The sequence below is a fragment of the Staurois parvus genome, unplaced genomic scaffold (genome assembly GCF_062004578.1).
Source record: "Staurois parvus isolate SC_StPar_1 unplaced genomic scaffold, SC_StPar_1.0 ptg001729l, whole genome shotgun sequence".
NCBI classification, from domain to species: Eukaryota; Metazoa; Chordata; class Amphibia; order Anura; family Ranidae; genus Staurois; species Staurois parvus.
This window is the reverse complement of record NW_028319525.1, coordinates 326,296-350,401: the sequence shown is the minus strand read 5'-3', so window position 1 is coordinate 350,401 and position 24,106 is coordinate 326,296. Positions and strand designations below refer to the sequence as shown.

General features: G+C 46.0%; 1 pseudogene across 1 annotated transcript; it reads left to right on the top strand.

Moving 5' to 3' along the window:
* The first annotated feature begins 385 nt into the window (after window positions 1-385).
* LOC149434596 (dynactin subunit 3-like) lies at window positions 386-23,191 on the top strand (annotated as a pseudogene). Its single transcript, XR_016308652.1, has 7 exons — window positions 386-544; window positions 2,205-2,289; window positions 4,886-4,972; window positions 7,718-7,800; window positions 10,430-10,489; window positions 17,608-17,667; window positions 20,902-23,191. The product of XR_016308652.1 is annotated as a dynactin subunit 3-like (transcript).
* The last annotated feature ends 915 nt before the right edge of the window (window positions 23,192-24,106 follow it).

Sequence of the window (24,106 nt, the reverse complement as noted above, 5' to 3'; positions counted from 1 at the left end):
TCCCTCACTTTGGAGAGATTTCTTCGTCTTTAGTGCAGGAGGTGAAGGAAATCTCAATGATGGGACACAGAAGGCAAAACATTAAAAAATGCTGACATGTGTTAACCTTCCACTACTTCTACCGAAGCTGACAACATGAGACTGGCTCCCCGTGTTACTCTCTGTACAGAACAGAAGGATAGATTTTTCGGGGTGTCACCTGTGCCGGAAGTGAGAGGAATGTCCTGCAGCCGGGGACACGCACAGTGATCAGAGCTGTCGGGGGGTGTGTTCCTCTCAGGCTCCGCCCATATACAGGCTCCAGCCCTTGCAGCCTATAGAGCTGAGTACAGAGGGAGGAGCCAGTGTTGTCAGCGCAGTCACGGGGCATGTCCTCTCCCCCGGTGTCGTCACGTCCGGTCGGTGGAACGCAGGGCGGGGGTCGCCGGGTGATGATGCGATATCGGTGCGGCTGGCTGTGATGGCGGAGCTCCGGGAGTTGCAGTGCCGGCTGGAGGAGGTGGAGAGGCGGCTGTACGGGGAGAGCGGAGTGCCGGCCAGGAAGGTGATGTGTGCAATGTCACCCGCCGCCCTGTCCTTCCTCAGCATGTCACCATGACAACTCCGCCCCCAGGGGTCTCCCCCATCGTCCTCTACCCCATGGTCCCCCCTCCCCACCAACATGGTCCCCTCCAACCTTAGTCCCCCCTCCCACCAAAATGATCCCCTCCATTCTCTGACCCCCCCATACTATGCCCCCCACCTGCCCACCAACATGATCCCCTCCATACTATGTCCCCCACCAACATGATCCCCTCCATACTATGTCCCCCACCAACATGATCCCCTCCATACTATGTCCCCCACCAACATGATCCCCTCCATACTATGTCCCCCACCAACATGATCCCCTCCATACTATGTCCCCCACCAACATGATCCCTCCATACTATGTCCCCCACCATGATCCCCTCCATACTATGTCCCCCACCAACATGATCCCCTCCATACTATGTCCCCCACCAACATGATCCCCTCCATACTATGTCCCCCCCCCCCCACCTAAATGATCCCCTCCATACTATGCCTCCCATCCCTAGCAACATGGGCCCCTCCATACTATGTCCCCCACCACCACCACTAACATGGGCCCCTCCATACTATGTCCCCCACCACCACCACTAACATGGGCCCCTCCATACTATGTCCCCCCACCACCACCACTAACATGGGCCCCTCCATACTATGTCCCCCACCACCACCACTAACATGGGCCCCTCCATACTATGTCCCCCACCACCACCACTAACATGGTCCTCTCCATTCTTTGCCCCCACCAACATGGTCTCTTACATTCCCTCCCCTCCAACATGGTCTTCTCCATACTATGAACTACCCCACCCACGGACATGATTCCCCCACAACAACATTGCCCCCTCCATTCTATGCACCCCCCAACAACATGGTCTCCTCCATTCTATGCCCCCCCCACCAACATGGTCCCCTCCATTCCATTCAATGCCCCTCCCACCAACATGGTCTCCTCCATTCTATGCCCTTCCCCCACCAACATGCCCCTCCCCCCAACATGGTCCCCTCCATACTATGCCCCCCCCCCCACCAACATGGTCACCTCCATTCCATGCCCTCCCCACCAACATGGTCACCTCCATTCCATGCCCCCCCTCATAAACATGATCACCCCCCTTCCATGCCCCCCCCCCCAACATGGTTGCCTCCATTCTATGCCCCCCCCACCAACATGGTCTGATAGAATTCCATGCCTTATTCTATACTACCCCCATTCTATGCCCCCCCCCCCAACATGGTTGCCTCCATTCTTTGCCCCCACTTCCTCCCCACCAACATGGTCTCACCCCCTCTATATCCAACACCCACCAATATGGTCTCCCCTCCTACTATGATCCCCCCCTCACCATGATCCACTCCCTACTATGTCCTTCCCCCTTCTCATGCTTGGTCCCAGTATTCTAAGATGTCCCCCTCCTGTGATCCCAATCCCCCCTTCACCGGGTCCTCTCCACATTATGATTCCCCTCCCTCCCAAATCCCATTACCCCCCCCCATAATTATAGCCCCCTCTGGTCTATGCCCCCTTTAATCCCAAGCAAGGCCTCTGTGTTCTATGATGATCCCGACCCCCCCCCCTTCCCGGAAATCATGTGTGGTGTCCTCCTCTGATCTCCTCTCTCCTCATCCTGCAGGTTGCGGACGGGTTGTTGAAGGTCCAGGTGTCTCTGGGGAACCTCGCCGGGAAGAGGGAGCGTGTGAAGACCCTGTACAAGAAGAGTGAGTGTCCCCACCAATCACTGCCAGATCCCTGCTCCGCCCACTTCCGGGTGGTCTCACTCCTCCTGCTGCATTCTGCATTGTGCCTGTGCCCATTTCCCTTGACTGCCTTGTGTCAGCCAATCACATGCAGCTTCTCCATAGAGGCAAAACATTTAATTTTCCTTTTTTTGGATTGGCTGTTGGGAGAGGAGTGGCCACACCTGGGAGCTATAATATAAATCCTATACACATCGTCCTGGCAGTGGGAACCAAAACCCAAATCTCTCTATCTCCCGTCTGATCGATGTTTATAAACAATGTTACTTTGTATCTCTCTATCTCCCGTCTGATCGATGTTTATAAACAATGTTACTTTGTGTCTCTATCTCCCGTCTGATCGATGTTTATAAACAATGTTACTTTGTATCTCTCTATCTCCCGTCTGATCGATGTTTATAAACAATGTTACTTTGTATCTCTCCATCTCCCGTCTGATCGATGTTTATAAACAATGTTACTTTGTATCTCTATCTCCCGTCTGATCGATGTTTATAAACAATGTTACTTTGTATCTCTATCTCCCGTCTGATCGATGTTTATAAACAATGTTACTTTGTATCCCTCCATCTCCCATCTGATCGATGTTTATAAAACAATGTTACTTTGTATCTCTCTATCTCCCCGTCTGATCGATGTTTATAAACAATGTTACTTTGTATCTCTCTATCTCCCGTCTGATCGATGTTTATAAACAATGTTACTTTGTATCTCTATCTCCCGTCTGATCGATGTTTATAAACAATGTTACTTTGTATCTCTCTATCTCCCGTCTGATCGATGTTTATAAACAATGTTACTTTGTATCTCTCCATCTCCCGTCTGATCGATGTTTATAAACAATGTTACTTTGTATCTCTATCTCCCGTCTGATCGATGTTTATAAACAATGTTACTTTGTATCTCTATCTCCCGTCTGATCGATGTTTATAAACAATGTTACTTTGTATCCCTCCATCTCCCATCTGATCGATGTTTATAAACAATGTTACTTTGTATCTCTCTATCTCCCGTCTGATCGATGTTTATAAACAATGTTACTTTGTATCTCTCCTATCTCCCGTCTGATCGATGTTTATAAACAATGTTACTTTGTGTCTCTCTATTTCCCGTCTGATCGATGTTTATTAACATTGTTACTTTGTATCTCTCCATTTCCCATCTGATCGATGTTTATAAACAATGTTACTTTGTATCTCTATATCTCCCGTCTGATCGATGTTTATAAACAATGTTACTTTGTATCTCTCTATCTCCCGTCTGATCGATGTTTATAAACAATGTTACTTTGTAATTTCTCCATCTCCCGTCTGATCGATATTTATAAACAATGTTACTTTGTATCTCTCTATCTCCCGTCTGATCGATGTTTATAAACAATGTTACTTTGTCTCTCTCTATCTCCTGTCTGATCGATGTTTATAAACAATGTTACTTTGTATCTCTCTATCTCCCGTCTGATCGATGTTTATAAACAATGTTACTTTGTATCTCTCCATCTCCCGTCTGATCGATGTTTATAAACAATGTTACTTTGTCTCTCTCTATCTCCTGTCTGATCGATGTTTATAAACAATGTTACTTTGTATCTCTCTATCTCCCGTCTGATCGATGTTTATAAACAATGTTACTTTGTATCTCTCTATCTCCCGTCTGATCGATGTTTATAAACAATGTTACTTTGTATCTCTCTATCTCCCGTCTGATCGATGTTTATAAACAATGTTACTTTGTCTCTCTCTATCTCCTGTCTGATCGATGTTTATAAACAATGTTACTTTGTATCTCTCTATCTCCCGTCTGATCGATGTTTATAAACAATGTTACTTTGTATCTCTCTATCTCCCGTCTGATCGATGTTATAAACAATGTTACTTTGTATCTCTCTATCTCCCGTCTGATCGATGTTTATAAACAATGTTACTTTGTATCTCTCTGCTCCTGTTCACATTGATGCAGTGCAGGACATGCAGTAGATCCTGTGCGTTCCTGTATTGCAGGCACACTGTGTTCTGTGATCTGCTGCGGGTTTCAATTAATCGTTGCCAACACCCTAAAAGCAGATCGCAAACGCAGTGCGTTTTCCTAAACTGTATCGCATGAGCAGGGGCGGACTGACCATTTGGAAACTTGGGCACTGCCTGAGGGCCCGGTCAGTAGGGGGCCCCATGAGATGCCCCTGGTACCTTTTTCATAGGCTTTTTTGAGTTTGGGCAAGGACACAGGGGCCCCATGATCCCCTATTGCCCGGGAGCCCCTGATTGCACAGTTTGGGTAGGTCCTCATATAATTTTGGTAAAGTTGGTTGTAATGTGATCCTTCGGACACCACCATACATTATACAATCTGTGAAGTTTCTTTTTGATCTTCCAACAAGTCTGTAGTGCCAGGGACTGCCTGATTGGATACAGACTGACATGATAGATGAGGTAGGTTCTCATATATTGGTCGATCTAAGGTTGTTTAGAGATTGTATCATGTATGGTGAGTTGGATTTCCTGTGTATGATGATCTTGTTTCATTGGTTATCCATTTATCTCCTTTTGTTTGTTTTCAGTTGACGATCTGATCAAATATTTGGATCCTCACTACATCGATCGAGTGGCCGTTCCCGACTCCATGAAACTGGAATACATCCTGGCGGGTGAGTCTCCTCCCTCAGCGATAGGCTCACCGTACACGGTACAATCTGACCGTACAATCAGGGGCGGACTCACCATTTGGGAACTCGGGCACTGCCCAAGGGCCCGGGGTCAGTAGGGGGCCCCATGAGATGCCCCTGATACCTTTCATAGGCTCTTTTGGGTGAGGACACAGGGGACCCATGATCCCCTATTGCCCGGGGGCCCCATGATCCCCTATTGCCCAGGGGCCCCATGAGTTGTCTCTCCTCCCCTGCGTACAATCCACATTAGATTACCAGGACTGTGTAATATGAAGAGCCACGGGATCTGTCCAATCAGTTTGCAGCGCTTCTCCTCTTCGGAAAGGTTTTACCTCTCTTCACAACCAGGCCGTTTTTTGCTATTCGCCACTGCGCTACTTTAACCTCTTCACGCCGGCCGAACGCAAACGTGCGGCCTCCTGGGGTCTGGGCCTAGACGCCGAGTGGCCACACATTTGCTCTCTATTAAAAAGGACATATGTGCTGAGAGCGCGCACCCTGCCCGCCCCAAGCACACACGTCCGGTACTCACGGAAAGGTCTCAATCTCCTCCTTCAATCCGGACCTTTCCCGATCATGTGACGGGGCATCACGGTGGTCACATGACCCTAAATCCTGCCCCGCCTCCCGGCTTCTGAAACTCTTAAAGGGCCGGGAGACGCCGGCGTGACGGGGTTAACTGGTAATTGCACGGCCATGCAACGCTGAACCCAAAGGAAGTATATAAAAACTTTTTTCACACAAATAGAGCTTTCTTTTCCTGGTATTTGATTACCACTGTGTGGGGTTTTTTTATGTTGTTATTATTATATAAACAAAAAAGACCCACATTTTTGAAAAAAAAAAACACACTATTTTTTACCTTCTGCTATGAAATGTATCCAAAAAAAACCCCACTCCTTTTTCATAAATTATGGCCAAAATGGCTTTGGTAAAAAAAAAAATCCCAATAAGTGTATATTGATTGGTTTGTTCGAACGTTTTAGAGTCTACAAAACTATGGGATATATACTGGATTTTTTTTTATAATATGTATACTAGTAATTGCGGGGATCAGCAACCTATAATGAGATTGAGATCTGACACTAACTGACCATAGGGGGGAAGCTGACTAATTGCCACTGACATCTCTAGTGACACCAATACAGTGATGACATCTCCAGTGACACCAATACAGTGATGACATCTCCAGTGACACCAATACAGTGATGACATCTCCAGTGACACCAATACAGTGATGACATCTCCAGTGACACCAATACAGTGATGACATCTCCAGTGACACCAATACGGTGATCAGTGATGACCTCTCCAGTGACACCAGTACGGTGATCAGTGATGACCTCTCCAGTGACACCAGTACGGTGATCAGTGATGACCTCTCCAGTGACACCAGTACGGTGATCAGTGATGACCTCTCCAGTGACACCAGTACGGTGATCAGTGATGACCTCTCCAGTGACACCAGTACGGTGATCAGTGATGACCTCTCCAGTGACACCAGTACGGTGATCAGTGATGACCTCTCCAGTGACACCAGTACGGTGATCAGTGATGACCTCTCCAGTGACACCAGTACGGTGATCAGTGATGACTTCTCCAGTGACACCAATACGGTGATCAGTGATGACCTCTCCAGTGACACCAGTACGGTGATCAGTGATGACCTCTCCAGTGACACCAGTACGGTGATCAGTGATGACCTCTCCAGTGACACCAGTACGGTGATCAGTGATGACCTCTCCAGTGACACCAGTACGGTGATCAGTGATGGCATCTCCAGTGACACCAATACGGTGATCAGTGATGGCATCTCCAGTGACACCAATACGGTGATCAGTGATGGCATCTCCAGTGACACCAATACGGTGATCAGTGATGACCTCTCCAGTGACACCAGTACGGTGATCATTGATGACCTCTCCAGTGACACCAGTACGTTGATCAGTGATGACCTCTCCAGTGACACCAGTACGGTGATCAGTGATGACCTCTCCAGTGACACCAGTACGGTGATCAGTGATGACCTCTCCAGTGACACCAGTACGGTGATCAGTGATGACCTCTCCAGTGACACCAGTACGGTGATCAGTGATGACTTCTCCAGTGACACCAGTACGGTGATCAGTGATGGCATCTCCAGTGACACCAATACGGTGATCAGTGATGGCATCTCCAGTGACACCAATACGGTGATCAGTGATGGCATCTCCAGTGACACCAATACGGTGATCAGTGATGACATCTCCAGTGACACCAATACAGATATAATACTATGCTTGGTCATTGTACTAATGGCACTGGCTGGGAAGGGGTTAACATCTAGGGCGATCGAGCAGTTAAATGTGTGCCTAACAACGCAGAGCTCTGGGCTGTGATTGGATATAGCAGATCCCGGCCGTAAATCCTTGGCTGGGACTTGCTGACAGGCTCCCGCTGTGTACAGTCACAGCGGGTGCCGGTGGGTGGGGGGTGCACATGCGCGCCCTAAACCCCGAGGCAGGCAGCGACGTGCGGGTGCGTCACTTTGCCTGTGTGAGTGCTGGGGATGGGGATCAGGATGACTGCTGACGGAATTTATGATTTATTCTACATTTCTGATCCGTAAACTGCTGCGTGTCCCGCAGCTCTTCTGTCACCAGTAGTAGATGGATGGGGTAATGTAAGGAAGCCGTGCTGCTCGGGGTGTGACGCTGCATTTCTTTTTTTTTTTCCCCCATTCAGAGGAGCCGTATATTCTGTCCAGGCCGCCCTGCTGGAGCAGCTCCATTCCTTGCAGCCACTCCTGGACAGCGAACACATCAAAGGTAAGGTGCGACCCCCTGCGGACAGCCCCCAGCCATCCCGCTATGTCCTGACCGTTCAGACCAGACTAATCTGTCACCTGGGTTCCGTTCCCTGCGACGTCGGGACGTACGGGGGACGGAACTGGCGGGAAATTTTAAAATGTGAAAAAGTGACATTCACTAAATCCACTAAAATCACATAGTATAACATTCCTGTATCAAACCATTTCACATACATTTTGTCCCGAGTGCTTTGTCCGGCGCCCTGCCTGCATTTTTACTGTTCTTTCTGCCTGGAAACTGAGAAACGTCCATGGCGTCCAAAAAGCGTCCCTTTAGGTCAGACGCGGTTTTAGACCGGCTAGAGAACAGCGATAGTAAATCAGAACCACTTGCAGAATTGAGTGATAATGATTGGTGGGGGAAATTCCTCATCAGACACTGAAACGATTCTGCGACTTTGCTCAGCGATGTGCGAACTTGGCGCTATATTTCACATTTCAGTGTTTTTGGTTTGATTATATTATTGAATTACATTTATTATTATATTATTTTTTATGATTATATTATAATTTATGATTTCGTGTTTCAAGTTTTATCCTCCCCGGGATGTTTACTAGACTCTTGTTCGGACAGATTTCAGTGAGTTATTCCTAAAAATTACAGGCCGACAATAAAAAATATACATATTTCCATGCAAAAAAATGTACCGCTTTGAGCACAGAAATATGGACATCATCAGACCGCTAGGGAGGTTAAAGGTTTACCCTGCATACAGCTATTGAGAGCCTGTAAGTGACTGCTAAACATCTGAATATCCCTTAAGGCTTGATATTACTCCATGAGGGTAGATGTATGCATTCTTGCCATATAGAGGTGGTCACGGAGTGTTCACTTTTATTTTTTATATTATTTTAATTTTATATATTTTTTTTTTTTTTGTTGCTTAAAATTGATTTAGTTTGTTTATTTAAAAAAATGTTTTATATAATTAAATTTTATATTGTCTTTTATTTATTTTATTTTTTTGTTTTGAGTGTACACAATTTGTCAGTATTTATTAGTTTATAGTGTACACAGAGTGATTTTGCACGATTCACGTGTTACAGTTGAATCTATTTTATTTTGCACAGAATATAGTATATACTTATTTATTTTGAAGGTAATACACTATTTTAGTTTCATTTTTTCGAGGTATTCACTGGGTTCTGGAATGATGGAAATATTGAAGTTGGACACACCGGATTGAGAGATTTTTTTGGACTTGGAAATTTATTTATTTCTTTGGGACTTTTATTTATATTTTATGTTATGGTTTGATTTAATATTTTAAGTTAAGGATAAGAAAAAGGTTTTGAATATGGGTAAGCAAATATGCGGCCCCACTGAAAAAAATCCCAGTTCTATGAGGCCGCATATTTGTGTGACGTTGGCGGGAAGGGGTTAATATGACGCTAGGGGCGGGGCGCAGTGACATTTCTAGCCCAATCACTACCGAGAATCGACCCGCAGAAATTCCTTAACCACTTCCAGACCGGACACTTTCACCCCCTTCCTGACCAGGGCAATTTTCAGCTTTCAGCGCTATCACACTTTGAATGACAATTGCGCGGTCATGCAACACTGTACCCAAATTAATTTTTGACCATTTTTTTTTAGACAGATAAAGCTTTATTTTGGTGGTATTTATTCACCGCTGGGATTTTTATTTTTTTTGCTATGTAAATGAAAAAGTCCAAAAATTTTGAACAAAAGTGTTTTTTTAATAAAATTTTGCAAATAAATAATATTTCATCATAAATCTTTGCCAAAATTTATTCCGTTATCTTTTACTAAAAAAAAAAAAAAATTAGTTTATAACCAAAAATTATAATTTTTAAACATTTTTTTTTACATTTTTATTTTATTTTTTTATATTATTATTTTTTTTTTTTACATACTGTCACCCTAGCAGTACAGTGTCACCATGGTGACACTGTACTACTTGTGGGGGGTGATGAAGATTTTTTTTTTTTTTTTTTACACTGATTGCTTTTACACCCATATAGGATGTAAAAGCAATCATTTCTCTTTCTCTCTGTCTGCATTCCTGCACTCATTGAGAAGTACTGAGTGAGCTGTGATTGCTCACAGCTTGTCACATGGTACAAGGCTGTTGTGAATGGCCTTGTACCATGTGACCTCTGTGATCATTCACAGATTTCACACGTAGTAAGCAATGATGTCACAAGTGACATCTTCCTTACTACTTTGCATGTGATCACTGATTGGCCAATCAGTGATCACATGATCGGGACCTCGTACAGAGGTCCCGTCCGATCGGTGTTTCACTGTGTCCGGAGGACACAGCGGGCACCGGATCGCGGTGCTGCCCGCTCCCAGGGAGCGCGCACAAGCAGGGTGAGGGGAGGTCGTTCATAAACGGCCCCCCGACCCTGCACTGCCACCGTCCGGCCGTTTATATGCAACAGCCGGTCGGGAAGTGGTTAATGATGACAGCACAGGGATGCAAAAGAGGCGTATCATGAAAGCAAAAGTACTTTGTTGGTTGGAAAGCTGGGGGGGAGGGTTAAAAGGGAATATTTCATATGCATACATTACATAGTAAGATTTGTAAATCCGTTCTATTTTCTTGTGTTTCTCCCCCCAGCGGTTCCAGCTCAGGTCTCCAGGTTACAGACCCCTTTCCCAGATCCACATCCAGCAACAGGTCTGTCATGTCTGTGATTGATGTACGGATAATACAGTATGGGAGCATTACTGACTACACATGCAGGGCCAGAACAATGGGGGGCTACTCCTGGTACAGGACAATGGGGGGGCTACTCCTGGTACAGGGACAATGGGGGGGCTACTCCTGGTACTGGTGTCATGTGAGGTTAGGGGCACCCTAGAAAGTTCCTGCCGCTGCAACCTGACAGGAGTAGCAACCGCAGCATAGCTACTCCTGTCAGCGCTGAATGTCACAAGCCGAATCCGGAGAGCAGAAGAGAACCGCGAGGAGACGCTCTCTGTCCCCGCCAGCTCTTCTTCTGGAGTCCTGCTGCTGCTGATCTCTTCTGCATCAGGACTGTCAGATGGGGACGGTGCTGGGTTTGCAAACCTGTAAAGTCCCAATTTGACAGTCAGGTGTCCCCAGCCGTGATCCCATGTAGGAGCCGGGATCTCCCCCCACCGGCTGCCTGGCGGAAGTGTTAAATCCACTTGCCCTAGGCTCCTCCTAAATTCTAATGTACCCAGATGAGGGGGAGCCTGGGGGGGGATGGGAATTCACACAGCTACTACCACTGCATCTCAAATCTGTGTGTTTGATGGGTGAAATTGCACTGGGGACAATGGGGGGGGGGGGCAAAGTAAGAAGCTGGAGATTAGAGTGTGCTTGGGTGGGAGGATTAGTGATGGATTTGGAGGGGGGAGGGATTTATGTAGGGGAGTGATTTAAGAGGGGGGAGGGTGGTGTTTTTTTGGGGGGACATCTGTGCAGGGAGGGGATTTGTGCTGGTGAGGGATTTTATTTTATTAAATTTTTATTTTTTTTTTGGGGGGGGGGGAGTTGTGTTAGGAAGGGGGGATTGAGGGGGAGGATTTGTGCTTGTAGGGATTTGCGCTAGGAGGGGAGACTTGTGCTGAGGGAAAGATTTATGCTCATGTGGAAATTAGGGGGGGGGGGTTGGTAGAGGATTTGTGATAGGAGGTGGGATTTGAGGGGGGGAGGGTGTTTTTCCTGAGGAGTCCCTTGTGCTGAGAAGGGACATTTTAATTTTTTATTTTTTTTTGGGGGGGGGGAGAATTTGTGCTAGGAAGGGCGATTTGAGGAGGAGGATGTGTGCTAGTATGGATAAATAGGGGGATATGCGCTGGGGGAGGATTTGTGCTTGTGGGGGTATATGGGGGTCTTTGTGCTAGGAAGGGAATTTTGTTTTGGGGGGAGGAGGGATTTGTGTTTTTGTGTTAAGAGGGATTTGAGGGGGGAGGATTTCTGTTAGTAGGGGGATTTGTGTTTGGGGGGGAGAAGATGACCCCGTAGGAGAGATTTTGAGTGATATTAACCCACCAAAGACTGCAAATATATTCTTGTTGCGACACATACTTACAGGTGAAACTCGAAAAATGAGAATATGGTGCATTCATTCATTTATTTCAGTGCAGCAACTTAAAAGGTGAAACTAATATATGAGACTCATTACATGCAAAGCAAGATAGTTCAAGCCGTGATTTGTCATCATTGTGATGATTGTGGCTTACAGCTCATGAAAACCCCAAATCCACAATCTCAGAAAATGAGAATATTCCATGCAATCAATAAAACACGGATTGTACATAGAACAATATCGCACCTCTGAAAAGTAGAAGCTGCATATGTACTCAGTACTTGGTTGGGGCCCCTTTTGCAGCAATTACTGCCTCAATGCGGCGTGGTATGGAAGCTATCAGCCTGTGGCACTGCTGAGGTGTTATGGAAGACCAGGATGCTTCAATAGCGGCCTTCAGCTCTTCTGCATTGTTCGGTCTCATGTCTCTCATCTTTCTCTTGGCAATGCCCCATAGATTCTCTATGGGGTTCAGGTCAGGCGAGTTTGCTGGCCAATCAAGCACAGTAGTCCCACGGTCATTGAACCAGGTTTTGGTGCTTTTGGCAGTGTGGGCGGAGCCAAGTCCTGCTGGAAAATGAAGTCAGCATCCCCATAAAGCTTGTCTGTGGAAGGAAGCATGAAGTGCTCCAAAATCTCCTGGTAGAACGGCTGCTCTGACCCTGGACTTAATGAAGCACAGTGGGCCAACACCAGCAGATGACATGGCTCCCCAAATCAACACAGACTGTGGAAACTTCACACTGGACTTCAAGCATCTTGCAGTGTGTGCCTCTCCATTCTTCCTCCATACTCGGGGTCCTTGTGCCTCTCCATTCTTCCTCCATACTCAGGGTCCTTGGGCCTCTCCATTCTTCCTCCATACCTCAGGGTCCTTGTGCCTCTCCATTCTTCCTCCATACTCGGGGTCCTTGGGCCTCTCCATTCTTCCTCCATACTCGGGGTCCTTGGGCCTCTCCATTCTTCCTCCATACTCGGGGTCCTTGTGCCTCTCCATTCTTCTTCCATACTCGGGGTCCTTGTGCCTCTCCATTCTTCTTCCATACTCGGGGTCCTTGGGCCTCTCCATTCTTCCTCCATACTCGGGGTCCTTGGGCCTCTCCATTCTTCTTCCATACTCGGGGTCCTTGGGCCTCTCCATTCTTCCTCCATACTCGGGGTCCTTGGGCCTCTCCATTCTTCCTCTATACTCGGGGTCCTTGGGCCTCTCCATTCTTCCTCCATACTCGGGGTCCTTGGGCCTCTCCATTCTTCCTCCATACTCGGGGTCCTTGGGCCTCTCCATTCTTCCTCCATACTCGGGGTCCTTGGGCCTCTCCATTCTACCTCCATACTCGGGGTCCTTGGGCCTCTCCATTCTTCCTCCATACTCGGGGTCCTTGGGCCTCTCCATTCTTCCTCCATACTCGGGGTCCTTGGGCCTCTCCATTCTTCCTCCATACTCGGGGTCCTTGGGCCTCTCCATTCTTCCTCCATACTCGGGGTCCTTGGGCCTCTCCATTCTTCCTCCATACTCGGGGTCCTTGGGCCTCTCCATTCTTCCTCCATACTTGGGGCCCTTGGGCCTCTCCATTCTTCCTCCATACTCTGGGTCCTTGGTTTCCAAATGAGATGCAAAAGTTGCTCTCATCAGAACAGAGGACTTTGGACCACTGAGCAGCAGACCAGGTCTGTTTTTTCTTTAGCCCAGGTAAGACTCTTCTGACATTGTTTGTTGTTCAGGAGCGGCTTGACAAGAGGAATACGACATTTGAAGCCCATGTCCAGGATCCATCTGTGTGTGGTGGCTCTTGATGCACGGACTCCAGCCTCAGTCCACTCCTTGTGAAAGTCCCCAACACTTTTGAATGGCCTTTTCCTGACAATCCTCTCCAGGCTGCGGACATCCCTGCTGCTTGTGCACCTTTTTCTTCCACACTTTTCCCTTCCACATAACTTTCTATTAATGTGCTTTGATACAGCACTTTGGGAACATCCAACTTCTTCTGCAATGACCTTTTGAGGCTTTCCCTCCTTATGGAGGGTGTCAGTGATGGTGTCAGGTCAGCAGTCTTTCCCATGATTGTGATTCCTACTGAACCAGACTGAGAGACCATTTAAAGGCTCAGGAACCCTTTGCAGGTGTTATGGCTGAATGAGCTGATTAGAGTGGGACACTTTGAGCCGAGAATATTCCACCTTTTCACAATATTCTCATTTTCTGAGATTGTGGATTTGGGGTTTTCATGAGCTGTAAGCCATAATCATCACAATGATGACAAATCACGGCTTGAACTATCTTGCTTTGCATGTAATGAGTCTCATATATTAGTTTCACCTTTCAAGTGCTGCACTGAAATAAATGAACTTTTGCACAATATTTTAATTTTTCGACTTTCACCTGTATATAGGCCCAGTCTTATATATTTATATGTAATATATATTTATGCAGCTTCGGAACAAGGTGAATTGCTGAAACTAACTTCCAATTTTTTGGGTAGGGCTCCATAGAGACCCTACAATTGATCATAGCCACCCTGAATTTGGAACTGAGTGCCGCAGACTTTAGCTGTGCAATCTGCTGATCAATTGCTTGATTACTTTCTATTAGAGTACAATCAAGCAACTAATCAGCAGATTGCACAGCTAAAGTTTGCAATATTTTAGCATTCACGTCTAAAAGGATGTGGCATGCTCCCGACCAGGGACAGGAGGCCGTTGTGTGCACACATGAAGGCTGCACAATAGGAAGACATCTGCACCACCCACCAGCTGACATGGTAGGAAGCATGTGCAGTACAATACATGCATGCAAAGGTTCATGGGACATTTAGTCCTGACATAATAACTGGGGAAGCGCTATGGTAGGCAGGCAGTGCTGGGCACATGTCTGAAAGGCAAAAGAAAATGTTAGCAGCTATTTAACCACTTCAAGTCCAGGCCAATTTTCAGTTTTCAGCACTGTCGCACTTAAATGACAATTGCGCGGTCATGCAACACTGAATTTTTTAGCATTTTTTTGAGACAGAAAAAGCTTTATTTTGGTGGTATTTATTCACCACTGGGATTTTTATTTTTTTCTTATGTAAATGAAAAATTCCAAAAATTTTGAAAAGTGTTTTTCTTATAAAATTTTGCAAATAAATAATATTTCATCATCTTGGACAAAAATGTATTGAGTTATCTTTTTAGTAAAAAAAAATAACCCAAATTAGTTTATAACCAAAAATTTATAATTTTTTTTTCAAAAATGTTTTACATTTTTATTAAATTTTTTTTTTTAAATATACTGTACTACTTGTGGGGGGTGATGATGATTTTTTTTTTACACTGTATGTAAAAAGTGTATTCGTCTATCTTTTTAGTAAAAAAAAATAACCCTATTAGTTTATAACCAAAAATTATAATTTAAAAAAAAAAAAATCACATTTTTATCTAATTTTTTTTCATATTTGTTTTTTTTTTTAAAACATACTGTCACCCTAGCAGTACAGTGTCACCATACAGTAGTGACACTGTACTACTTGTGGGGGGTGATGAAGATTTTTTTCTTTTTACACTGATTGCTTTTATACCCATAAGGGCTGTAAAATCAATAATTTCTCCTTCTCTCTGGCTGCATTCTTGAAGCCATTAAGAACTACTGAGTGAGCTGTGATTGGTCACAGCTTGTCACATGGTACAAGGCTGTTGTGAATAGCCCTGTATCATGTGATCTCTGTGATCATTCACAGATTTCACACTTAGTAAGCAATGATGTCAGAAGTGACATCTTGCTTACTACTCTGCATGTGATCACTGATTGGCCAATCACACAGAGGTCCCGTACAGCGATCGGTGCGGAGGTCACAGCGGGCACCGGAACGTGGTGCTGCGCGCTCCCAGGCTAAAATGGCCCGCCCCTGCACTGCTCCCATCCGGCCGTTTATATACATAGGCCGGACGGTGTTCCACTGTGTCCGGAGGACACAGTGGGCACCGGATCGTGGTGCTATACGCTCCCAAGGAGTGTGCACAATCAAAAATGGTGGGCGCAGTTTATGAACGGCAACCCGCCCCTGCACTGCCACCGTCCGGCCGTTTATATACAGCGGCCGGATGGGAAGTGGTTAAAAAAAAAATTCAGTTTACAAAATTATTATTATTATACAGGATTTATATTATTATTATTCAGGATTTATATTATTATTATTCAGGATTTATATTATTATTATACAGAATTTATATTATTATACAGGATTTATATTATTATTATTATTCAGGATTTATATTATTTTATTATTATTATTATTATTATTATTCAGGATTTATATTATTATTATACAGGATTTATATTATTATTATACAGGATTTATATTATTATTATTATACAGGATTTATATTATTATTATTATTCAGGATTTATATTATTTTATTATTATTATTATTATTATTCAGGATTTATATTATTATTATACAGGATTTATATTATTATTATTATACAGGATTTATATTATTATTATTATACAGGATTTATATTATTATTATTATTCAGGATTTATATTATTTTATTATTATTATTATTATTATTCAAGATTTATATTATTATTATTATTATACAGGATTTATATTATTATTATTATACAGGATTTATATTATTATTATACAGGATTTATATTATTATTATTATTCAGGATTTATATTATTTTATTATTATTATTATTATTATACAGGATTTATATTATTATTATTATTATACAGGATTTATATTATTATTATTATTCAGGATTTATATATTATTTTATTATTATTATTATTATTATTATTATTATACAGTATTTATATTATTATTATACAGGATTTATATTATTATTATTATACAGGATTTATATATTATTATTATTATTATTATTATACAGGATTTATGGCGCCAACAGTTTGCTCAGCACTTTACAATATAACGGGAGACAATACAGCAACAATACAGATCAATACAAGAGGGATAGGAGGGCCCTGATCCTGGGAGCTGACAATCATATAAGAGGAAATGAACGTTTATCATGAAAGGTGTAATATTACTTTTGTCGCGCTTCCTGTCCCTGTGACAGCAGGAAAAGAAGTTAGGGGGACTGTTTTCCATGGGACAGGAAGACAGACCGTGAGAACCCGATGCAGGGTCTAACCTTTTTCCATTGTACTGATAAGGAAACGTTCTGCCAATCTGGCCATACATTATACAATATTGTACAATCTTCTTTAGCTTTACCAACACCATTTAATATGAAGGCAGTCTTTTTAACTAGTATCCAGTCAGGCAGGTCCTCATACTACATCGTTGGTGGCAGATCTAAAGGAGATTGTACAATCAGGTTATAATGTGTGTGGTGATCTTTACTCTGTTAGCCTGTGAAGGGGGGGGGAGGTAAGTTGTAGGGGTTCCATTCAAAACGGAGTTGGGCTGGAAGTAGCCAACGGGGATGGATTTACTAAAACCGGAGCGCTCAGAATCCGGTGCAGCTGTGCGTGGGAGCCAATCGGCTTCCAACTTCAGCTTGTTCAGTTAAGCTGTAGCAATGAAACCTGGAAGCTGATTGGTTTCTGTGTAGAGCTGCACCGGATTTTGCACCATGCAGCTTTAGTAAATATCCCCCAGTATGTCCAGCTATGGATGTGAGCGACTGTAGGCTCAGTGGTTCACACAGCTCTGTAATCATTTGCAACCCTTGCAGACGTTGCGCTGCCGGTGACCCGCCTTCATTTCGACTGTTTCTTCCTCTAGGACCAGTGTGAGGAGATCTCTGCTGAGACCAAGAAGCTGCTGGAGGACTATAACAAGCTTGTATCCTTTGTATGGAGACTTCAGGGACTGTGCGTAGGGACCGTGCATAGGGGCCGGCATGGCTCTGGTTCTGTAGATTGCTTGTTGCCTGGCACACACCGGTTCACACTCACCATCCAACTGCTGTCACACGAGAGCCGCCTTGTTACAGGAGAGTGTTAGAGTCTGCGGCTGTATTATAAGAGATTGTAAAAGACACTTCTTCTTTTTATATTACAATTTATAGAAGAATACAGCCGCAGAGCTACGGAGTGGCAGCACAATACATGGCATCTTCACAAGCAATAGAGCAATGATCAATCTTGCATTTTTGTCCTTTTTTTAAAATTTTTGCACTTACAGTATATCTGTACAATGACAAGCTAAAAACTGATTGTTATATAATTAGTGTGATTGGCTACTAGCAGTAGAGCTGTGAGTTCAGATGAGCCCCAGCGCATGCACTTGAGACCCTTATATCTGCCCCGGCGCATGCACTTGAGACCCTTATATCTGCCCCGGCGCATGCACTTGAGACCCTTATATCTGCCCCGGCGCATGCACTTGAGACCCTTATATCTGCCCCGGCGCATGCACTTGAGACCCTTATATCTGCCCCCGCGCATGCACTTGAGACCCTTATATCTGCCCCAGCGCATGCACTTGAGACCCTTATATCTGCCCCAGCGCATGCACTTGAGACCCTTATATCTGCCCCAGCGCATGCACTTGAGACCCTTATATCTGCCCCCACGCATGCACTTGAGACCCTTATATCTGCCCCAGCGCATGCACTTGAGACCCTTATATCTGCCCCAGCGCATGCACTTGAGACCCTTATATCTGCCCCAGCGCATGCACTTGAGACCCTTATATCTGCCCCCGCGCATGCACTTGAGACCCTTATATCTGCCCCCGCGCATGCACTTGAGACCCTTATATCTGCCCCAGCGCATGCACTTGAGACCCTTATATCTGCCCCAGCGCATGCACTTGAGACCCTTATATCTGCCCCCGCGCATGCACTTGAGACCTTGTGTCAGCCCCGGCACGTGCACTTGAGACCCTTAGACTTGCCCCAGCAGGCCAGCACTTGAGACCTTAAGTCTGCCCTGGCGTGTGCACTTGAGACCCTTAGATCTGCCCCAGCACATGCACTGGAGACCTTGGCTCGGCCCCCCGGCGCACGCACTGGGGACCTTGGCTCTGTCCCCCGGCATGCTCACTGGGGACCTCGGCTCGGCCCCTGAATTTGAATTAACCCCAAGCCCTGTACCTGCAGACCTTAGACCAGCCCTAATACATGCATCTTAGACCCCAGATCAGCCCCAGGGTGTCTTCAGGCCAATGCAATCAAATGCAAGATCAGACCCTGTGCCTATAGGAAGACAGGGTACCTGTGCAGTGCAAAAATTATGAGTGCAGCGCTTATTCGTATCTAATAGAACCATAATACAATATATACTCAATCCCCAAAATAAATCCAAGATACTCAATACATATACAGTGTCATGCATGTATTCCCTCATGGGGAATATCTCGTGCAAAAACGTGAAAATAAAGTAATATATACTATAATAACATATATACTAATAATAAACAGTGCCACACAAAGTGCACAAAGGAATAAACGATCGTACAAATACGAGAAAAGTCCAAAGTTAATAATAATAATACTGATGATGCTGTGCTTAATGATGAACTTCACACTCCACTCTTCATGCAGAATTATGTGCAGTGTACGTGATTCACACGTGACCATCCTTAACAGCCAAAATGCCCCCTCACCTCCTTCCTTAGACCCCAAGGGGCCAGCACGCTTTCAGGGTCACACCATCCTATCAGTATGGATCACTCTCTAGAAGATATCTTCCTCCTCCAGCGTCCACCAGTTTAGCAGCCAGCTCCTCCCAGGGTCATAGTAAGACACAAGCAGAGACCCTCCATAGTGCAACCAGTAATTTTTTTGGTAATAGGTATAAAAAGTAGATTTCCACTCACAAAACGATGAATCTTCCAGCCTCCTACCACATGCTATGGGTGTACTGCATGGGTAATACACAGGGTGTTCCAATATGGCCCCCACGCCGGAAATGACGTCACCGCGATTACCGGAAGCTCCTCCCCACGTACCGACTAGTTGCTTCATCAGGGTCACGAAGTGGGCGTGACGCAACTAGTCGGTACGTGGGGAGGAGCTTCCGGTAATCGCGGTGACGTCATTTTCGGTGTCGGGGACAAGATGGTAGACCTACACAAGGCTGGACTGGGCTACCAAACTATGGCCAAGCAGCTTGGTGAGAAGGTGACAACAGTCGGTGTAATCATTCACAAATGGAAGAAACACAAAACAACTGGGGATCAAATACTGATTTCCTTCACTGTAACTGCCGTTATTCCTCTTTTTAAACCCAACCAGTGTCATTTAATGCGTAATATACTTTACGCATCTGGTGAGTGCGCAATTTTACCACATGATATTGGAGCACTATTTGTGGATTCTACAGCTTATTTGCACCTAGACCGGCACAGACTGTCACTTTTCTTGGTATATATAGATTCCCGGACAATAGTAATGTTTTCTTCGTAGCGCTGCACCTATTTACTTATACATTGGGAAGACCAGTATATTGCTGTTTCTCCTCCCCCAGCTCTCTGTGCAGCTGTCCAGCTCGCCGATTACAAAAAGAAACTGCCACTAAATGACAAGAGACCACTAGAGACTGCTCCTGAGCTGCAGCACGTTGCCTGCAATTTATAAAATACTGTCATGTGACAGGTGAGTGCTGCCAAGAGACTTGCTTTCAGAATACAGCAGACAGTCTTGGTACAGCTCACTAAATAGGGAAGGCAGAGGAGCAGCATGACAGCCAGGGGAATAGACTCCTGAAGGAGGTCAGCGATGGTGATCTGATTTGTTGCCACCGCCAGCGGTAACTTCTATCAACCTGTCAGCTGTCCTTCGCCTACAGTTGTCACCAGGGGCGGACCGACAACTCATGGGGCCCCCGGGCAATAGGGGATCATGGGGCCCCTGTGTCCTTTCCCAAACTCAAAAAAGCCTATGAAAAAGGTACCAGGGGCATCTCATGGGGCCCCCTACTGACCCTGGGCCCTCGGGCAGTGCCCGAGTTTCCAAATGGTCAGTCCGCCCCTGGTTGTGACCTGTGAATGATGAAAGCTGTGCTGCGGGTCATGGCGGGGATATTGTCATTGTGTGAACGAGGCCGTGTGCTCCTTAACCAGCCGCCTCAGACTCTTCTCCTCTCCAAACAGTTTGTCATGTGGGATGAGACTCTAATCAAGATGGAGGCAGCCAAACAAGTGAAACCTGCATCCGAGTGACTCCGCCCCCTTTCTCTGTAACCGCCCCCCCCCCCCCCACATTATTTATACTAACGGCGCCGTCTACCATGTATACAAATCGCTGCTTCTAGCATGACCCCGCTACTGGGTTTTATTGTAATATGATTTGTCACGTTGGAGCCCCCCCCCTCTCCGGCTGTCATAGGTGGGGAGCTGATCTGAGCTGGCCCCTGGCTGGGGAAGGGTTCATAAAGAGGGGTGCGCTACTGCAAGGGTGGCGATACGCCTGCTGACCCGGGGTGATGTACAGTCTGCAGGTAATCGGGCATCCAGCTCCTGTTAAAAAAATGTATTTATTGATTGACTTCCTTGTTCTTCCTCCTAGTGGTGAATATTGTGTATTACATCCAATAAAATCCAACATTATGTCACCTGCATTCCTTGTCTGCTGGATCTACAGAACTGTCACTGTATTGTACGGGGTGTCCTATAGAGAGCCATGACTACTGTACCCCCCCCCCCATACATCACCTGAGATGAGGGGTGTCCTATAGAGAGCCATGACTACTGTGTGTACCCCCCCCCCTCCATACATCACCTGAGATGAGGGGTATCCTATAGAGCCATGACTACTGTATGTACCCCCCCCCCATACATCACCTGAGATGAGGGGTATCCTATAGAGCCATGACTACTGTATGTACCCCCCCCCCCATACATCACCTGAGATGAGGGGTATCCTATAGAGCCATGACTACTGTATGTACCCCCCCCCCCCATACATCACCTGAGATGAGGGGTGTCCTATGGAGCCATGACTACTGTGTGTACCCCCCCCCATACATCTCCTGAGATGAGGGGTATCCTATAGAGCCATGACTACTGTGTGTACCCCCCCCCCCCCCCATACATCTCCTGAGATGAGGGGTATCCTATAGAGAGCCATGACTACTGTATGTACCCCCCCCCATACATCTCCTGAGATGAGGGGTATCCTATAGAGAGCCATGGCTACTGTGTGTACCCCCCCCCCCCATACATCACCTGAGATGAGGGGTATCCTATAGAGAGCCATGGCTACTGTATGTACCCCCCCCCCAATACATCACCTGAGATGAGGGGTATCCTATAGAGAGCCATGACTACTGTATGTACCCCCCCCCAATACATCACCTGAGATGAGGGGTATCCTATAGAGCCATGACTGTACTGTATGTACCCCCCCCCCCCCCCATACATCACCTGAGATGAGGGGTATCCTACAGAGAACCATGACCACTGTATGTACCCCCCCCCATACATCACCTGAGATGAGGGGTATCCTATAGAGAGCCATGACTACTGTATGTACCCCCCCCATACATCACCTGAGATGAGGGGTATCCTATAAAGAGCCATGGCTACTGTATGTACCTCCCCCCCATACATCACCTGAGATATGGGGTATCCTATAGAGAGCCATTACTATACTGTATGTACCCCCCCCATACATCACCTGAGATGAGGGGTATCTTATAGAGAGCCATGACTACTGTATGTACCCCCCCCCCATACATCACCTGAGATGAGGGGTATCCTATAGAGAGCCATGGCTACTGTATGTACCCCCCCATACATCACCTGAGATGAGGGGTATCCTATAGAGAGCCATGACTACTGTATGTACCCCCCCCATACATCACCTGAGATGAGGGGTGTCCTATAGAGAACCATGACTACTGTATGTACCCCCCCATACATCACCTGAGATGAGGGGTATCCTATAGAGAGCCATGACTACTGTATGTACCCCCCCCATACATCACCTGAGATGAGGGGTATCCTATAGAGAGCCATTACTATACTGTATGTACCCCCCCATACATCGCCTGAGATGAGGGGTATTCTATGGAGAGCCATGACTGTACTATACGTACCCCCCCCATACATCACCTGAGATGAGGGGTATTCTATAGAGCCATGTCTGTACTGTATGTAACCCCCCCCCCCCCCATAATCACCTGAGATGAGGGGTAGGGGTGGTGTCATGTAGTAGGGGGTGTGCAGCAGAGAAAGAATTCATCTGATAACTCCACCATGGTCCTTCCATTCCTCTGTCCACCAATGGGGAGGGATGTCCTCTGTACTCTGTTTATTCACCCATGAAGTATAATAAAGGAATCATTCCTCTGTACGATGTTACATTGTATCCGACTGTTCCGGGAGGATTCTGCAGACAGAATAAAATACTGGAATTGTGGTGTCTGAGTTTTATTATTGTGGTGTTTATATGATTGTGTGCCTGAGATAGAGTGGAGAGGAGTACAGAGGTACAATGAGAATGCTGGGACCAGGACACAGACTGCATCTCTCTACAGTATCTCCCAGAAGTGAGTCCCCTCCCCCCTTCTGGGAGATACTGTACATCTAAACCTCCCCCCATATACAGAGTAACCCCTTCCCTGCTCTACACCTCCCCCCCACACACACACACTCTACTTACATCTATACCCCCCCACTATATATACCTCCCCCCAACTATATACATCTAGTGGGGAGAGGTGTAGAGCGGGTAAGGGGCTACCCTGTATATAGTGGGGGGGTGTAGAGCAGGGAAGGGGTTAATCTATGTAGTGGGGGGTGTAGATGTATGTAGTGGGAGGGGGGGTAGAGCAGGGAAGGGGTTAATATGTATATAGTGGGGGGTGTAGATGTATGTAGTGGGAGGGGGGGGTAGAACATGGAAGGGGTCAATATGTATATAGTGGGGGGGATCCAGGTGTATATAGTGGGGGGGGGATGTAGATGTATATAGTTGGGGGGGGTAGAGCAGGGAAGGGGTTAATCTGTGTAGTGGGGGGTGTAGATATATGTAGTGGGAAGGGGGGTAGAGCAGGCTGGGGGTTAATATGTATATAGTGGGGGGTGTAGATGTATATAGTGTAGGGGGTAGATGTACATAGTGTGGGGGGGGGGGATGTAGATGTATATAGTGGAGGGGGTGTAGATGTTTAAAATGGGGGGGAGGTGTAGAGCAGGGAGGGGGTTAATCATATTGCTCTTAGGCAGTGAATGGGAGATGTAGTTCCAGCAGTGACCGGCGGGTGGCAGCATTAACCAGCACTCGGCATACACGTGTGCGTTCCACTGTGAGCCGCACACCGGAAGGGCGTTA